The sequence below is a fragment of the Triticum dicoccoides genome, chromosome 2A, assembly GCF_002162155.2.
Source record: "Triticum dicoccoides isolate Atlit2015 ecotype Zavitan chromosome 2A, WEW_v2.0, whole genome shotgun sequence".
In the NCBI taxonomy this organism is placed as follows: domain Eukaryota; kingdom Viridiplantae; phylum Streptophyta; class Magnoliopsida; order Poales; family Poaceae; genus Triticum; species Triticum dicoccoides.
The window spans coordinates 362,301,173-362,314,485 of record NC_041382.1 but is presented as its reverse complement, the minus strand read 5'-3'; positions in this window follow the sequence as shown (position 1 = coordinate 362,314,485).

Here is a 13,313-nt window from a genome sequence, read left to right as displayed (position 1 = left end):
CCTTTGAATTTTCAGCATTGAATAGGCAATGCAGTAGCCCCCGAGACACTGGTCGGGTGGCAAACCAGATCAGGGGATCGATGTGCCCCTTTAATATTTGTAAATAATGAGCGCAAAGACCAGTAGCCCCCGAGCCTTAATGTGGGCACAGGTGGCCGAATTAAGGATCGGTATCCAGAGTAAAATCACAGATTATGTGTAATGATTCTATGTATCCAAGTACTTTACATTATTATTTTGACTCCATTGCGACCGTTTATCAGTTGAAAATGGCCCATCATCGGCCTCTACCTCTTGGTAGATACTACGCAGGGTGTTTTCGCAATAACAAAACAACCCTTAGCTGACGTCTCGGTGCCCGAAGGCGGTTGTGTTAGCGGAAACGAGGCAATCAGATATGCGAGGTTTATAACTTTCGCTTAGTCATAAGAGCTTTAAACTGGGGAAGCTAGCTATGAGCCCCCGGTTAGTGTTCGGCAACATCCGAGGTCACGCCATAAACACTTCGGCCAATGTTACGAATGGCCCATCATTTAACATAGTCATCGGATCGCTGACCAGTTTACGCCTATTGTGATAGTCAGTTTTCGGCTTTCTCCACTGAGGTACTTAACCATGCGAGCTGGAAGCACAATCGCAGTGGTTCTCCCTTTGCACACCTAGCCGAACAAAGCGGAACGTAGGAGGCAAGCACAGGAGCCGGGGGATCCAACTATTGACCGAAGACACAATTCGAAACCGATGCATATATGGCAATATTTGAGAGTGTTTTTGCCGAACCTCTAAAGTTGTCCGGCGTTGCACTACGATACTAATGCTGAAAACACACAAATAGTTTAAAAGTGCCATAGGCTTGGAAAACCAAAAAACGTCAGTGAAAACTTGACGTCCGAATAAGATCAAGTGTTCGGTGCCAATCTGAAAATTGGACTTTAGAAAAAAAGTGCTTCTGTCGTGCTTTATCATGACACATCTTATCTCAAGACCTCGAGTGGGTCAGCCTACGGCTTCAAGGCGGAGTACTTCTCGTTAGGCGAGCTTAGCAAACTAAACTCTAGCGGCTTTAAGAGAGAAATTAGGCTCCTCGGCTAGTGACCACACACTCGTGTCAAAAAAAGGAGTGATAAATAATAATAATAAGAATAATAATAATAATAAAACTTTGCAACGACTAAGAAGAAGAACACTTATTATAAAACGGCTCATATAAATTTTAGAGCCCCCAAGTGACTTGGGTAAAAGAATTTTATGTATAATGAATGTATGTACCAAAGTACTTATATCATATCTGTGTTCACCCGAACTTTATACGCGTCTTAACCGACCGTCGGCTTCTCCCTCTTCGGTCATGGGCCAAAGAGTTTTATGTACTCCGGCTGTCGAGAATATCGACGGTGTTTCCAATAACCAGGCAATCAGGCCATAAGGCTGTAACAGACAAAGCGCGCTCAGGGAACTTATGTTATATTACTGATGAAGTGTAAGAAGCATCTTCGAAGAAAATAGTACCCCCACCGATACCTTTCTTCGGTGCTCATTGTTACTACGAGACTTGTGCAATATATTTTTTGTACTCATGAATTCCTTTGTGTGCTGACCATAATTGAAAACAATAAGAGCGCTAGATTTCGGCTTCACCCAGTCTGAGGTCCGGCCCGGATGACCCGATCGTGACAATCGCAGAGGTGCTCCCTTTACTCCCTAGCCGAACAATCAGGAACGTAGGGGTAAACACAGGAGCGAGGCAACCCAGCTTGCAAATCTTTTAAGTCAATATGGTGCATATTGTGGCGTAATACACGAACATGGAACGAAGCCGTACAAGTATAATCATATGCAAGGGGAAAGGCTTCATGAAGGAAGCCCCCAAGTGAACTGGGTATTTGAATTTGTGTGTCACAAACTATGTTTTGACAAGGAGATTTTTTACAAGCAACTTTTTTCCAAAAAAGTATAATGCTTGGTCGAACCGAACACAAGTTAAAAAATTTAAAACTTCGAGCATGAAGGCAACTTAGCTGGGTAATGTGTTCGGTATTGATGACGCGGTCCGAGCTTGATGTGGGACAATGTTCCATCCCCCAAGCCGGTCGCGAGGTGGCGGAGCAAAGAGCTCGGCACTCCGAAGTGGTGACATAGCACGGTCAATGCAGGCCGGCAGAGTGATGCCGAAGTCCCCGGCATGGGGTAATGAAGTGCTGACGAAGCCCCCTGTCCAGCCGAGGTTACGTGGTATGTCAGTACGCCGAGTTGATGATACTGCCCAACCTGGATCATTTTCCTGTGCACAAAAAATAGTGTAAACCGGAGATAATAATAATAATGATAAAAAAATGTTGCATAATATATAATTTATGCAAAGTGAGTAATAAAAGAAATATGGCCTGGCGCCGAAGTCAATGTCGATGCAGGGCGTCGGCATGATGCGGTAAAGGTGTGGCAAAGCCTGAATTCACAGGTCGGTCCGAGTTTCGGATGCGGCGTTCGCCGGACTATGTACGGAAACTGACCGAACCACCACACGACCGTCGTTAGTGCGGCCATCATTCGATGGACCTGTGTATAGATGATGGAACAAACCAGAGTAATAATTTCTTGGGAAAAATAAACCCCAACAAGCAAAAAAATACTAGGATTAATAGCACCTGGTTTATTTGTTGTAACAATCCGAAGAAAGGTGACTCCCAAAATTGGGACTCGATCCACACACCCATTGCCTGATGGGTGATAAAGCAACGTCAGGGTGATGCTGGCAAAGGTTGGCTTGCGGAGGCAAAGCCCTCGGTCCAACTAACGTGACGAAGCTGGTCGACTAGTGATGCTGAAGTCTCCGTAGTAGGTCGATGAAGAGATGGCGAAGCCCCCGGTCCAGCCGAGATGTTGAAGCCTCGATGTCAGCAGACGAGTCAAAGTAGGTCGGTGTGATGGACATCAGCTTGAAGAAGCAACAGTGCGGCCCTGCCGATGCCGGTCGTGACGTGGTCGATGCCGGCTTGATGAAGTGACCGTGCGGCGATGCCGGTGTGCCCGCTCCGTGTAATCCATGGGGCGGCGATGTTGGTGATGATTTATCCTTCGTGATGCTGAACTCTTGTTCGGCTTGCCGATATGATGATCCGAAGAAGTTGAGCTCGGCTCAACAAAGCGACGACGTGTCTAGCGCAGGTCGGCAGCCTTGGAGCAATATTGCCGGACTGGTTTGACACCAGCATGATGATGAAGATGACCTCAGGGGAGGCTTAAAATTTTACGGGCACGTGTTTAAAAACGACGCACAATACCCTAGAAGAGAATTCCTCTAAAAAGGTTGTCCAATATCACGTTCATAAAGAAACAAGAATTCGGGTTGGATCCGTATTCGCGCAGAAAACAGATCCGAAAATTTGTCCACTCATTGGAAGGTTCCCGGAGTTTGAACCGTCGGATCAAGCTGAAATTTGGAGGGGTGGTAGATATGAGAATTACGCAGTAGATGAAAGGTTGGATATTCCAGAGGACCTCCGAGATGGGCTCTGGAGACCACGCCCTAAACTCGTCCAGATTCCCGTCCAGATTTGACAGGACTCATGTATATCATAGTTTGTTGGAGATTCCTCCATCGGAACTCGACGAAATTTTGCATGGCTGTTGTAGACGTAATTCCACACCATTCCACCGAAGCAATCGTCAAACCGATGCTCGGGAAGGCGGTGACAGCGGATACAAGTTTGCTGCCCAGAAAAACAGCACGGCCGCCCGAGGGCAATGTTGACGTTGAGCCCTCGAGCTCCATGGATGATTCCTCTATGATCATGATAGAGATCGGAGTTGATGTTGATGAAGGCCCCCGTCCGAACATGATGACCGGAGAAGGAGCACGGTCCTCGGTCGAGCCAAGGTGACCAGTCGAGCCGGTGACGAAGATGTCGACGTCGCAGTTAATCCGAAGACAAGCCATCGGTCCTTTTGCCGATCACACGGCGGAACTCTCAATGAAAGCACCAATGTCGGTGTCAAAACCGGCGGATCTCGGGTAGGGGGTCCTGAACTGTGCGTCTAAGGCGGATGGTAATAGGAGGCAGGGGACACGATGTTTACCCAGGTTCGGGCCCTCTTGATGGAGGTAATACCCTATGTCCTGCTTGATTGATATTGATGATATGAGTATTACAAGAGTTGATCTACCACGAGATCGTAGAGGCTAAACCCTAGAAGCTAGCCTATGGTATGATTGTTGTTGTATATCATCTATCGACTTGCCTGGCCTCGGTTTATATAATGCACTAGAGGCCTAGGATAACAAGAGTCCTAGCCGAATACGTCGGTGGGGAGGAGTCCTTGTCTTGATCGCCAAGTCTTGTGGAATCTTCCTTGTATGCGGCAGCTGTCCGAACTGGCCAATGAGTATACAGCCATGGAGGTCCTCGGCCCAATCTAACAGATCGGGAGATGATGTGGTGAGTACCCCCTAGTCCAGGACACCGTCAGGTTGCCTCCCAACTAGCGCTATTGTTTTACGCCCCTAGTAAGGCATAATGCATAGTTTCAAGTGTTGTCATCTTTGTTTCCAAATACTCAATCACACATCCATGATTCCTAGGAGTTCTAGCATACATGTTTTTTACGATCACACTCCTAGGAACAAAATTAAGAGACTTATTTTTATATATTGGTGCCTTCATCAATTCAATAAAATTTGGGTGAACTCTAATCATTTTAAGATCTTCATTATTATTGCTAGTCATGGCACCCTTATCATTAGGAACATAAATAAACTTGCAATTCTTGCTAGGAGGAGTTTTTCAGTAGTTTTAACGTAAGAAAAAGCAAAACCCAAATTATTAATATTTTCTTCCAACTTATAGATCCTAGCGGGACTTTGTTCTACTCTTTCATTAATTATTTGTTCTTTCTCCTTTAGAATCTTTAGAGTAATTCCTACCTTTGATCCAAATCGAGTGACATGGTTATGAATCTTTTTATCCAAATTATCAATATCTCTGTGGTAGGCATATTATTTTCAATAGCATCTAACCTTTGCATAACATGCTCCAAAGTTAAAACCGTTTCATTAACATTGATAGGTGGTGATCCCACTAAATTTCCCATAGCATTGAAAGCATCCATAGAGGGACACATCAAGAAATTCCCTCCGGTAATAGTGTCAAGCACAAATCTATACCAAGTAGTAATTCTCACATAAAAATTACGAAGAAGAACGATAGTAGATTGCTTACGAGTTGTTTCGGCGTTCTGGGAACCAGGGTACAGAGATCTGCCTGCCTGCGGCCCACAACGTGGCTCCCTCGATGGCCTGGTACGACCTAGATACAAGGCCTCAAAGACAAGGCCCTCACGAGGTCCCCAGCCTCGCGGGGAGAACAACGGCAAGACCTGCAGCGAGGCGGCCTCCCCAGGGGGCCTCCCGAGGAGTGGAGATTTCTATGCAGGTACCCAGCCTCACGAGGCTGCGATGGTGTAAGCCATGATGACCATGGCCAGGCGGGCGCCAGTGGGCGCAGAGGAGGCAGTTTCCCTTTTGATGTTAAGGGATCAAGGATGAGTGCGGGTTCCCGAGGAAACTCCCAAAGGTTTCCATTCTAGTGCTACAAGACCAAGACCATGAGCTCGGTAGGACGGATTTCATCACCGAGCCCACCGCTACGTCACGACCAGAAACTTTGCAGGCGAAGACCACCTTTCGTTAGAGTTAGATGTACTTCTTTTCCCCTTTCAAATTGGCCGTTGTGGGATTCCTTCCCGCCTAAGTTTTGAGGGAAGAGGACCGAGGCCAATATAAATATAGGTTAGCCACCACCGTAGAGGGGAGGCCCGGATCAGATCCTTTCGACCCTCACCACCATAGAACTCGCGAGGCTGTTCATCCTCTGTACTTGTTCATCCTTAGCCCCTTGTGAGGCCAATCCACCACATAGCAGGAGTAGGGTTTTACACCACAAGGTGGCTCAAACCTGGCTAAACTACCGTGTTCATCTTCTTCCCCACTCGAGCATGCACCCGATGAGGCTAGGCTGTAGGGCGACGAGCTTGAGACTTGAGATGTTGAGATCTTCGCACATGCCCCAGAGTTCGAACCTTCTTAGGTCTGCGGAGCACTGAATCCAACATTTGGGGCGCCAGGTAGGGGGGTTTGCGGGCACCACTCCACATCGCGCACCCTCGTGGACAAGGTGTTCCGCAGCGGTTTCTATTGGCCTACGGTCTTCAACGATGCCACCGAGCTGTTGTGATCCTGCAAGGCCTGCCAGTTCCACGCCAAGCAGATCCATTAGCCCGTGCAAGGTCTCCATAACATTCCGCTCTCGTGGCCGTTTGCGGTCTGGGGGCTGGATATCCTGGGCCCGTTCCCTCGAGTAGCCAGAGGATACTATTACCTCTACGTCGCCATCGACAAGTTCACCAAGTGGGTGGAGGTGGAGCCCGTGCGCACCATCCCCGCTGGGTCAGTCATCAAGTTCATCAAGGGCCTTGTGAGCCGTTTTGGTGTCCCCAGCCGTATCATTACCGACAATGGCTCCCAATTCACAAGCAACCTCTTCAGGACGTATTGCGCAAACCTTGGAACGCAAATATGTTATGCTTCGGTGGCGCACACACAGAGCAATGTCCAGGCTGAGCGCGCCAACGCGGAGGTCTTGAGGGGCCTCAAGGCAAGGAGCTTCAAGAAGAAGCTTGAAGCCTACGGTAGGGGTTGGCTCGGTGAGCTTCAGTCGGTGTTGTGGTCCATCCGCACCACAACGACTAAGCCCACTGACGAGACCCCGTTTTTCCTCTTCTACGGGGCTGAGGTGGTCCTCTCGCACGAGGTCAAGCATCATGCTACCTCTTGAGCACTGTGTTGGTTTTCCCTTGAAGAGGAAATGGTGGTGCAGTAAAGCAGTGTAAGTATTTCCATCAGTTTTTGAGAACCAAGGTATCAATCCAGTAGGAGACCACGCGCGAGTCACCTCATACCTACACACACAAATAAGAACCTCGCAACCAACGCGATAAATGGGTTGTCAATCCCTTCACGGCCACTTGCAAAAGTGAGATCTGATAGAGATGATAATAAGATAAATATTTTTGGTATTTTTATGATATAGATTGAAAGTAAAAGATAGCAAAATAAAGTAGATTGGAAACTTGTATGATGGAAAATAGACCCGGGGGCCATAGGTTTCACTAGTAGCTTCTCTCAAGATAGCATAAGTATTACGGTGGGTGAACAAATTACTGTCGAGCAATTGATAGAAAAGTGAATAATTATGAGAGTATCTAGGCATGATCATGTATATAGGCATCAGGTCCGAGACAAGTAGACCGAAATGATTCTGCATCTACTACTATTACTCCACACATCGACCGCTATCCAGCATGCATCGAGAGTATTAAGTTCATAAGAACAGAGTAACGCCTTAAGCAAGATGACATGATGTAGAGGGATAAACTCATGCAATATGATGTAAACCCCATCTTTTTATCCCCGATGGCAACAATACAATACGCGTCGTTTCCCTTTCTGTCACTGGGATCGAACACCGCAAGATTAAACCCAAAGCTAAGCACTTCTCCCATTGCAAGAAATATCAATCTAGTAGGCCAAACCAAACTAATAATTCGAAGAGACTTGCAAAGATAAACCAATCATACATAAAAGAATTCAGAGAAGATTCAAATATTGTTCATAGATAATCTGGATCATAAACCCACAATTCATCGGATCTCGACAAACACACCGCAAAAACAGGAGTTACATCGAATAGATCTCCAAGAGAATCGAGGAGAACTTTGTATTGAGATCCAAAGAGAGAGAAGAAGCCATCTACCTACTAGCTATGGACCCGAAGGTCTGAAGTAAACTACTCACACATCATCGAAGGGGCCATGGAGTTGATGTAGAGGCCCTCCGTGATCAATGCCCCCTCCGACGGAGCTCCAGAAAAGGCCCCAAGATGGGATCTCTTGGGTACAGAAGGTTGCGGCGGTGGAATTAGGTTTTCGTGGTGTTCCTGGATGTTTGCGGGGTATATGGATATATATAGGAGGAAGAAGTAGGTTGGTGGAGCAACGAGGGGCCCACAAGGGTGGAGGGCGCACCCAGCGGGGGTGGGCGCCCCCCTGCCTCGTGGCCTCCTCGACTGTTTCTTGACGTCCACTCCAAGTCTCATGGATCCCGTTCGTTCCCAAAATAACGCTCCCGAAGGTTTCATTCCGTTTGGACTCCGTTTGATATTCCTTTTCGATGAAACTCTAAAATAGGCAAAAAAACAGCAATTTGGACTGGGCCTCCGGTTAATAGGTTAGTCCCAAAAATAATATAAAAGTGTAAAAATAAGCCCATTAACATCCAAAATAGATAATATAATAGCATGGAACAATCAAAAATTATAGATACGTTGGAGACAAATCAAGCATCCCCAAGCTTAATTCCTGGTCGTCCTCGAGTAGGTAAATGATAAAAACAGAATTTTTGATGTGGAATGTTTCCTAACATATTTCTCAATGTAATTTTTCTTTATTGTGGCATGAATGTTTAGATCCGAAAGATTCAAGATAAAAGTTTAATATTGACATAGAAATAATAATACTTCAAGCATATTAACTAAGCAATCATGTCTTCTCAAAATAACATGGCCAAAGAAAGTTATCCCTACAAAATCATATAGTCTGGCTATGCTCTATCTTCATCACACAAAATATTAAATCATGCACAACCCCGATGACAAGCCAAGCAATTGTTTCATACTTTTGATGTTCTCAAACTTTTTCAATCTTCACGCAATATATGAGTGTGAGACATGGATATAGCACTATGGTGGAATAGAATGGTGGTTGTGGAGAAGACAAAAAAGGAGAAGATAGTCTCATATCAACTAGGCGTATCAACGGGCTATGGAGATGCCCATTAATAGATATCATTGTGAGTGAGTAGGGATTGCCATGCAACAGATGCACTAGAGTTATAAGTGTATGAAAGCTCAACAAAAAAACTAAGTGGGTGTGCATCCAACTTGCTTGCTCACGAAGACCTAGGGCAATTTGAGGAAGCCCATCATTGGAATATACAAGCCAATTTCTATAATGTAAAATTCCCACTAGTTAATGAAAGTGATAACACAAGAGACTCTCTATCATGAAGATCATGGTGCTACTTTGAAGCACAAGTGTGAAAAAAGGATAGTAACATTGTCCCTTCTCTCTTTTTCTCTCATTTCATTTTTTCTTTTTTATTTGGGCCTTCTTCCTTTTTTTCTTCTTGGCCTCTTTTTTCTTTCTTTTTTTCATCCAGAGTCTCATCCCGACTTGCGAGGGAATCATAGTCTCCATCATCCTTTCCTCACTGGGAAAATGCTCTAATAATGATGATCATCACACTTCTTTTTTACTTACAACTCAAGAATTACAACTCAATACTTAGAACAAAATATGACTCTATGTGAATGCCTCCGGCGGTGTACCGGGCTATGCAATGAATCAAGAGTGACATGTATGAAGAAATTATGAACGGTCGCTTTGCCACAAATACAATGTCAACTACATGATCATGCAAAGCAATATGGCAATGATGAAGCGTGTCATAGCAAATGGAACGGTGGAAAGTTGCATGGCAATATATCTCGGAATGGCTATGGAAATGCCATAATAGGTAGGTATGGTGGCTGTTTTGAGGAAGGTATATGGTGGGTTTTGTCAGGACCCCGACTCGATGTCACATCGATCTAGCATGTAACACCTCATATCGCTTTGCGGCCTCACGCACGGTATCCCCACGGGTGTCGCCTTACCTTTGCCCGGGACCGTTTGCGCATTTTGGCACACGTATATGATGGTGTCGCTAGCATCCATATGATAAAGAGCCCGGGCTGACATGGCTAGTCGTAAACCCAAAGTGGCACTAACTTACAGGGACAGGCATTCATGACCCAGCATCGAACGTGTCGGTCATCAGCGAGTGAATCCAGGCTGTAGCACTGGGCTAACAGGACTCCGGTGAACCGGGCTGTAGCGGGCTAGCAGGACTCCGGTATTCATCGCGTGACATTTCCCCGAAGGGACAGACACAGGATCGAAGAAGGACACATGCCGGCCTGCCTAAGTGTTCCGGAGCAGTAGCAAGCTACCAGGGCTCAGTGGAAGCACTAGGAGACATTTCCCGGTAAGAGAGGCTACTAAGAATAAACAACTAGATAGTCAGATCCCACACATAGCAATACACATTACACGTACGCATAACATGCAAGTATGTGATGTACAACATGGCATCACAGCATAACTCAACAACTTATATAGATAAAGGCTCAGAAGAGCCGTCATAGCATATATTGCAAACAGGGGTCACAAGACCCATCATACAGAGCATACAAGCAACAAGCGGAAGCATTACATGTCTGGGTACAGACATCTACAAAAGAAAAAGGCTGAAGAGCCTGACTATCTACAACATCCGATCAAGATCGTAGCTGAGGTACTAGCTACTAGTCGAAGTCCATGGAAACACTAGTAAGACCGAAGTCTCCGCTGCAAAAACATAAATAAAGCAACATGAGTACAAAGGTACTCAGCAAGACTTACATCAGATCCTATCATACATGCATTGGTATCAAGAGGGTAATGTGGGGTTTAGTTGCAGCAAGCCAGCTTTGACTCTGTGGCTATCCTATTCTACGACTACCAGAAACTCTTGAGGTGAAACAACGTACACGAGTCCACTAATCACCACACAATACACTACTATGGATTCATCCCCGTCTCCCTACGAGAAGGCCATCCATAGCACTCACACATGTCTTGAGCATTTTAGGGTATCCACTTCAAGTTGTCTATGTACCATGTAAGCATCCAAGAAGTCCATAACCGCGGACCCGGCTATTCGAATAGATCATGTTAACCCTGCAGGGGTGTACTTCTTCACACACGCTCTCGCCACTTACCGCCATGTACACGTCATGTATCTCGGCAACCTTCAAACGGAAGCCTGGCGAGGGTGTCGGCCACGACCTGACTAACCACACAAGACTCTAGTCCAGGTTTATCGCCTATTCGGGTTCCATCCGCAAGGAGATCCGGCCGGGGTGTCGCTTACGGCCCCAAACGATGTGTACAGGGTTCCCGAGCCCACCAACCGGGTGCCACTCGGTACACCGGGCCACGTGTGCCTAGTCTGTCCCAAGCCCACCCTGCCGGGTGCCACCTGGTAGAAAAATAGCACTACCTACAAACACCAGAAACTAGTTGCGACTCCTGGACAGGGATCAAGTTGGTTAATAAGTCGAGAGGGCTTGGAGCGCCCGGAGCCCAATGTGTGGTAGTATCGAGTCATTGGACAACATACACAGAACTCAGGGCTTAAGGACGGTTCCAGTGAGACAACCCACCATGTACTCCTACATGGCCTCTCACCGCTACCTTTACCAAATCGTGTTCACACACTTCACTCTCAGCATCAGAACATATCGTGACACTCCAATTCATTCCCAATGAATCAGACCTGACACACTCTAAGCAATAGCAGGCATAGCATGGTAGAAACACATCAGTGGCTTCAATCAACTCCTACACATGCTAGTGGGTTTCAACTATTTACTGTGGCAATGACAGGTCATGCAGAGGAATGGGTTCAACTACCGCAGCACAAAGTAGCAGATGAATCGTTGTTGTCCTAATGCAGTAAGTGAGAGCAGGAGCGAGAGAGTAGGGTTTTATCGAGATGAACAAGGGGGTTTGCTTGCCTGGTAAATCAACAGGGGAGGCACTGCTTCACAGACAGGTACTCTGGAACGTCTCCGGAGCAGGACCTATCGAGAAGGAACGGTGCCGGCAATCAAAACACAATCATATGCAACAATATGATGCATGAACATGGCATGTAGATGTGATGCTATTTGAGCTAATGCAACTAGTATTCAATTGAATGAAGTCCATTTGAACAAAAGGTTCAAATGCAACTCCAAAAATAAGTCTCTTAATATGCCATAATGTGTTTTCTCATATTCAGCATGTATAGGTTTGTTTTTCATGCATGAAACTAGTACAGATGGAAAGATGGCATTTTTCTGATAATTTTTCATATATAAATTATTTCAATCTGAGCTACGGTTGAATTTCTATGAATTTTTGAAGTTTAAAACAATTTCTGGAATTTTCCTGATTTAAATAAATCCAGAATTTATATACTGCGCCAGCATGACGTCAGCACGACGTCAGCGGGTCAACGCGGCTGTCCAGGTCAAACCTGACGTGTGGGACCCACACGTCAGTGACAGGGGGGTTAACAGGGGTTAATTTAATTTAACTAAAAGGTTAGGGGGGTCGGGCCCACTGGTCAGCGTCAGGGGGGGGGGTTAGTCAACGGTGATTAGCACTAAGCTAATCACCTGACGGGCCGGCCCCACCTGGCAGGGCTCAGGCGACGGGGGCTCGTCGCCGGCGACCTCTGGACGCGGCGGAGTCCGCGCCACGGGCCACTGGGACGGCGTCTGAGAGCACCGGGGCGTAGCCCGGGATCTCGCGCATCTGGTGGGCCAGGTGGGAGGAGCGGGGACGGCCGGAGCTCGCCGGAGCAGAGCTCGGGGCGGCGGCCGGAGTTCGGGCGCGAGCGGGAATGGGCTGCGGGGCACGGGGAGGCCACCTGAGGGGCCCGGCGGCACCCTCGTGGCACCAGGAACGCGGAGGGAGGCTTGGTTTGGGCGGAGGCGGGCCGAGACGGCGGCGGCGACGTGGACGGCGGCGAGGGGCTTCGGCCGTGGTGGGGAGCGGCGCTACGGCACGGGAACGGGAGGGAGAAGAGAGGGGAACGGTGGAGGAGCTCACCGCGGATCCAGCGAGCGCGAAGGCGAGGTCGGGGATGCTCGGTAGCTCCCGAATCGACGACGAGTACCCACGGCGGCCGGAGGCGAGGATGGCGACGGCGACGGCTCCACGGGGCTCTCCGGCTTGCGTGGCTCGGCGAGGAAGTAGAGGGGGTCGCGGCGGAGCTCGGGGGCTCTACGGAGGGGCGAGGGGACGGCGGGGAGCGCGTCGGTGGCGAGCTGCGGCGGCGGTGGTGCTTCGGGTGAGAGGGAGAGAGAGCAGGGGAAGAGGAGGAGGGCGAGGGAGAGTGAGAGCGGTGCGGCAGCTGCGTGGCTTCGTCCGGGGCGTTCCAGGCGACGAGGAGGAAGCAGGAGGTGGCCAGCAGGGGGGAGAGGTGGCGCGCGCGCGTGCCGGCGAGCGTCGGGCACACGCCCGTCCTCCTGGCAGAGGAGGAAGGCAACAGGGGAGGGGGGGGCCAGGCGGGCTGGGCCGCCTCCTGGCTGGGCCGGCCTGCTGCTGCTGGGCTGCGCAGGGGAGGGGAG